A 6,903-nucleotide genomic window follows, 5' to 3' on the forward strand; every position below is an offset into this window, starting at 1 on the left:
AACAAATTATTACTTGTGTGAGTGTGTACATGCATGTGTGTGTGTGTGTGTGTGTGTGTGTGTGTATAAAGGAGAGAATTGTTTATTGTTTGAAGCTATTAACTTTTGGGGTGGTTTGTTACACAGCATTACATAGTACTGAATGAAAACAATGGATTTTCACCACATTTGAAGGTTTTGTTTGATAAAGTATGACTTAAAATATATACTATGTGGCATATACTATCTCTAATTTAGCAGACCTGTGATGTCACCTCAAAAAAATGTGCAGTCACCCACTAGAGCAGATTAAACTTATGTATAAGGAGAGGCCTGGAAAGACATCCCAAGCCTACTAACATACTGTGGACAAAGAAGACAAACAGTAATCACTGGTGAGAACCTCATATAGGAAGCTATAACTGTGAGTGTTCCAAATTGCAGTGACTAATTTGCTATCCAGCTGCTTCTTACACAGGCATCTCTATGGAACAATGCTTCAAGTGGTATAGGAATTTATTTAATGTCTGTTGATAATGGGGACTGTTGATAATGGGGACAGTATTTCTCTGATATAGAAATATCATCAACTTGCCCCCATAAATCATAGGGTTTTGTGAAGATCAAAGGAAATAATGTGGAAAAGGTTTTGAGAGCACAAAAGAACTATGCAGATGTATAAGGGATTATGTATTAGTTTTGTCATGGTGACAAAAACTCCACACTCTTAAGGGCTCACAACACTCAAGGTTTACCCTTTGCTCACGCTGTATATTACGGTTTGGCCGTGGCTCTCCCTCTGTCATCTCACACTAGGACCCAGATGGAGTCATAGAGAACCATACCCTGGCTTTCAAAGCTACTTCCTGGAAGTAACACATATCACTTCTGTTCACATTTCATTGAGTAGAGCAGGGACGTGGCTAAACTTGGCATGAAGAGGTAAGAAAGTATAATACTCCCATATTTTTGCTTGTTCCATTGTACTTTCTTCCTTCCTGATGTTCCAGGTTTCCTTCTTTTATCACATCCTTTCTATTTTAATTCAGTTTAGGGTAGGAATGCTGATGACAAATTCTCTTAGTTCTTCTAGGAATATCTTGGTTTCCCCTTCATTCCCAATGGATATTTTTCATGGATGTTGAATAGTGGGCGGACAGTTCTTTTCCTTCAGCACTTGAAAAATGTTGTGCCACTTTCTTCTGGTGTCCATGGTTTCTGTCATTTGAATTATTTTTCCCCCATAGGTGATGTGTCATTTCTTGCTGCTTTCAAAATTTTTTGTCTTTGGTTTTCAGGAGCTACACTGTAATGTGTTTTGACAAAGATTTGAGTTTACTTTGTTTGTGGCTTGCTCAGCCTTTTAAACCTGTAAGTTTATGTATTTTGCCAAATATAGGAAATTTTCAGCCATTATTTGTTCAAGTTCTTTTTTAGTTGCACTCTGATTTTCCACTCTTACTGGGACCCCAGTGACACAAAAGTTAGATATTTTGTTATAATCACAGAGGTCCTTTCTGTTCTGCTGTTGAGCCTACCCAATGAACTTTTTATTTTGGTTATGGTATTTTCTGCTTTTAAAAATGAGCTCTGTAGTGGGGGCCCTTTACTATTGGGCAGGGATGAAAGTCTGTGATTCTCACTGAGTCTTCTCTGCTGTCACCTCTAAAAGGGAGAGGCGTTTAAGGTATCAGAGAGCCAAGTATCAGAGAGCCAAATATCAGAGTGAGGCTCCTCACTCAGCCTTTGCTGATTGGAGTGGAGTAGCATTTGTTTTCCCCCTGGTGTTTGGCTGGGCTAGGCCATTATTATTTTATTTTTCTGTCTTGTTACATTTAAGTTATTACTCTTAAAAATATAAAATTAGTTAAGCTTATTATAAAAACTAAAGTATACAGAGAAGCACACAGTACAAAATAAAACTTCCTTTCCTCCACCATTTGTAGACCTCTTTGATTTACTCCAGATATTGTTCTATAGCATTCACACAGGTCTACCCACTCATATGCATGTGTACACATAGGCACATATATATGTATTTATGGGCATATATACACTACTCAAATGCTCCAGTCTCTTTGCTTCTCTGTTTGGTGGTTTTCTCTAGTGCTATGAGAGGTCACTTAGCCATTTAAGGAAGACTAGAAGTGCCAAGGAATTAATACCTCCAAGGGCAAGCCCCCACCAGTGAGGGATAGGAGTTGGTGGGTGCTATGAACTGGATGATTTGTCCCCTCACCAAAAAAGTCATATGTTGAAGCCCTAATCCCCCATGGGATGGTATTTGGAAGTGGGGCCTTTGAGAGGTAATTAGGTTTAGATGAGGTCAGGAGGGTGAGCCCCCATGATAGGATTAGTGTCCTTAGGAGGAAGAGACCAGAACTCTGTGCTCTGTGTCTGCAATGTGAGGACAAAGCAAGAAGGCAGCCCTGTGCAAACCTTCAAGAGGGCTCTCACCAGACACCAAATCTGCCAAGACCTTGATTTTGGACTTCCCAGCCTCCAGAACTGTGAGAAAGAATTGTTTGTTGTTTAAGTCATCCAGTCTGTGGTATTTTGTTATGATGGTCCAAGCTGACTAAAATGGTGGGAAATAACTTCTTTATCTCTTAGGGGGACAAATCTGAGGAGAACTCTATACAGTTCCTTAGATGGCTCTCCAAAGTTTTAAGTCCCAGTGTTCCCCAACAGTAGTCCACAAATTAACATACACACCATTGGCTCTTTTTCCTTCCCTGTCTCACTCCTCCCAGCCCTTCACTTGTGCTTCCTGGGCTCCCCTCCCAAGGAAATTACTTCTATGTAAGTCCTTGTCTCAGGGCATGTTATTGGGAAACCCTCAACCCTCATGAAAACACCATTTTCATGGCTCTTCACCATGATTAATGAACATTTCACTGTCTTCTTTTCCTTTCTTCTGCTTTTCTTTCCTTCCTTCCATTTCTTTTTTAAAAATTTAATTTATTTTTTTAAATTTACATCCAAGTTAGGGGCGCCTGGGTGGCTCAGTCGGTTAAGCGTCCGACTTCAGCTCAGGTCATGATCTCGCGGTCCGTGAGTTCGAGCCCCGCATCGGGCTCTGTGCTGGCAACTCAGAGCCTGGAGCCTGTTTCAGATTCTGTGTCTCCCTCTCTCTGACCCTCCCCCGTTCATGCTCTGTCTCTCTCTGTCTCGAAAATAAATAAACATTAAAAAAAAAATTAAAAAAAAATTACATCCAAGTTAGTTAGCATATAGTGCAACATTGATTTCAGGAGTAGATGTCTTAATGCCCCTTACCCATTTAGCCCATCCCTTCTCCCCCAACCCCTCCAGTAACCCTCTGTTTGTTCTCCATATTTAAGAGTCTCTTATGTTTTGTCCCGATCCCTGTTTTTTATATTATTTTTGCTTCCCTTCCCTATGTTCATCTGTTTTGTATCTTAAAGCCTCATATGAGTGAGGTCATATGATATCTGTCTTTCTCTGATTAATTTTGTTTAGCATAATACCCTCTAGTTCCATCCACGTACTTGCAAATGGCAAGATTTCATTCTTTTTGATTGCCAAGCAATACTCCATTGCATATATATATACGTACATATATATGTATATATATATGTACATATGTACATATATATATATGTATATATATGTACATATATATATATATACACACACACACACACATATATATATATATATATATGTACATATATATACCACATCTTCTTTATCCATTCATCCATCGATGGATATTTGGGCTCTTTCCATACTTTGGTTATTGTTGATAGTGCTGCTATAAACATTGGGGTGCATGTGCCCCTTTGAAACAGCATACCTGTATCCCTTAGATAAATACCTCAGAGTGCAATTGTTGGGTTGTAGGGTACTTTTATTTTTAATTTTTGAGGAACTTCTATACTGTTTTCCAGAGTGGCTGCACCAGTTTGCATTCCCACCAGCAGTTCAAAAGTGATCCTCTTTCTCCGCATCCTCACCAACATCTGTTGTTGCCTGAGTTGTTAATGTTAGCCATTCTGACAGGTGAGAGGTGGTATCTCATTGTGGTTTTAATTGGTATTTCCCTGATGATGAGTAATGTTGAGCATCTTTTCATGTGTCAGTTGGCCATCTGGATGTCTTCTTTGGAGAAGTGTCTATTCATGTCTTTTGCCCATTTCTTCCCTGGATTATTTATTTTTTGGGTGTTGAGTTTGATAAGTTCTTTATAGATTTTGGATCCTTCCTTCCATTTCAAACAAGGTAATGGAAACCCTGTACACATCTTTGCACACCTGTACAAATATATCCATGTAGGATAAATTCTTAGGGGTAGAATTGCCAGGGAAAATTATGCACATTTAATATTTTCATAGACACTGCCATTTCCTTAAAAAATCTGTTTACACATATTTGGGAAAAATTCTACACATTCTCACCTCATTTCCTGGTTCTGTCACATAAATTCTTTTTGGAGTTTCCCCCAGGTGCCTGCTCTATGACTTCCTCACTCTGTGACCAACCCCCATTTCAGTAGCCCAGAGGCCCCAAGTTCTAACTTCCTTGTACTGGACCTTGAGGGTGAGGAGATTTCTGGTCCTTAACAGGAATTCTATCACTACAGGTTTCCTCTGGAGGCTCCTGAAGGCCCTGGTTTAGTTTAGTCCTGCTTTAAAACTTGAATAATGTATGGACCCTTTTGAAAGAAATACAATCCTCATGGACTTGACTTAAATTATGTTTATAATTTAAATGTGTACAAACCATGCATGCAAATCCAGCTAACTCTGAATTCCTTATGCTTCAATACTTGAGCAGTTAGGGGCAACTGGGTGGCTCAGTCTGTTAAGCGTCTGACTTCAGCTCAGGTCATGATCTCACAGTTTGTGAGTTCAAGCCTCGTGTTGGGCCCTGTGCTGACAGCCCAGAACCTGCAACCTGTTTCAGATTCTGTGTCTCCCTTTCTTTCTGCCCCTCCCCTGCTTGTGCTTTGTCTATCTCTCAAAAATAAATAAACATTAAAAAATTAAAAAAAAAATACTTGAGCAGTTATAAAGCTGTAGAAACAAAACAAAGTAGAAATAAATCCACATAAAAGTAAAAAGGCAATTTGAAATAACTAATTTGATGTGATGAGTAGCTGTTTTTCTGAAATGAAGCTGCTTCTGGCAACATAAACACATACTGCCTAATTCAGGTTCTTTTGAAATTGACACAATATTCCACTGTGTGCCCAGTGATGACTCAGTTCTCCCCATACTTGTGTCTATTCAAATTGCTAAGAAATTTTTGTCAGTACATGTCTTCTGGACTTCACTTAGTACAAATGCAGCCAAGACAGTTACAGAAGAACTAACTTGACCATAAAAAGCTAAACACAAACATAAACAAACACAGACACTCACATACTAGCCCTGTATGTATGTAAGATCTGTTACATATGATCCAGAAAATGCTTATAACACTTTTAAAAAATCACCAATGAAACAAAAACATGGAATTTAATCATTTTCACAGGGCATCATGGGTTGTCAGGAGTCCAGGGACCTCAGTTTGAGAAATACTATCCTAGTAGTGACCTTGACTTCCAGTGTGACCTTGAGCAAATCTTTTGCCATTGTTGGATCTCTGTACATTCTTTGTACACAAACAATGATTTTGTGGGAGGTGACAATGTATTCTTGGGAGGTGAAGGAAGTTAGAGTCTTTTTGAGGACTAAAAGGAAAGGACAAGGCTTTTTACAGACCCTAGATTTGGGAAAATAATGATGGCTAAGACCCTACTGTCTAGCTTTGGCTTTGGAGTTAAAAGGCTTAGGGTTTGAATTCCAGATCTGCCAGTTGCTGTGTATGTCTGTGAGCAAGTTGACTTCTCCTGTTTCTGCCCTTGTAAAAGTGGGCATATATCAAAACACTACATCACAGAGCTGTGCTGAGGACCAAATAAGGTGACTCAGGAAAGTGATGAGGGCAGAGCCTGGCCTTAACAAGGTTCAGTAATCAGCAGTGTTTTCAGAAAGAGGCCAAGGGCTGCAAAGGACAACAGAAAAGAGAAAGTAAAGATTCTGAGATTCTGTCTATAAATAGCAGTATTTCTGATACATGGCTGTCGGGAAATTTCACCCTAATGAGACCTGCAGCAACCCTGTCAGCTTCCACTCAGCCTTTCTCATTTCTCCTTGCCTATCTGCCTTTCCAGGCCCACGCTGGAAACTCTTTCCCCCACCCCCAGGCTTTCACTTCTTTGTCCAGCCAATAATATTGGTCAGCCGTGAAGGGAGCGCCCCCCTGTGGTCACCCTGTTCACTGCAGGGACCATGAGCCTCACCAAAGAGTCAGATGAAAGGTGGAGTTTTCCAGGGTGAGCAAGACTCAAGTAGCTCAGGTGAGTGTCTACTCTAGCCCCACAGAGGCTGATATGGATCTCCCTCCTAGATACCTCCCCCTTTTGAAGAAGAAAGAGAGAGGTAAAGCAATCTAGGAGAGGCCTGGGTGGGAAGCAGTAACTCCTCAAGATCTGAGGCAAGTTACAACCTCTCCAGGTCTGGTTCCCCTTTCATGAGGAGCCCTGCGTCTCGCACCTCAAAGGCTCCAAGGAGACAACCAAATGATGTGAAAATACCACAAAAATATCTAGCACATACACTGCTCTTCTGTAGGATCTCAGCATTTCCTCCTGGCATTCCAGGCTGGGGGGCGGGAGGTGAAATACTGGCTAGATGTGGCTGGGATAAAGTTGGAATCAACTCCTCCCTCCCCCCCAGCTGTTGCTCTGCCAGATGCTGCCAACACACTGCTGCCAGAAACCACCTTTAAAATCTAATCAAGCCATTTCCCAGCTCAATACCCCAAGACTCTTCCTCCTCACCTTCAGAATAAGCCAAACTACTAATGAGATTATCTCACCTCACTCTGCCTTTCTGGGTTTACTCACCTGGACAG

Source organism: Panthera onca, chromosome B2, assembly GCF_046562875.1.
Source record: "Panthera onca isolate mPanOnc1 chromosome B2, mPanOnc1 haplotype 2, whole genome shotgun sequence".
NCBI classification, from domain to species: Eukaryota; Metazoa; Chordata; class Mammalia; order Carnivora; family Felidae; genus Panthera; species Panthera onca.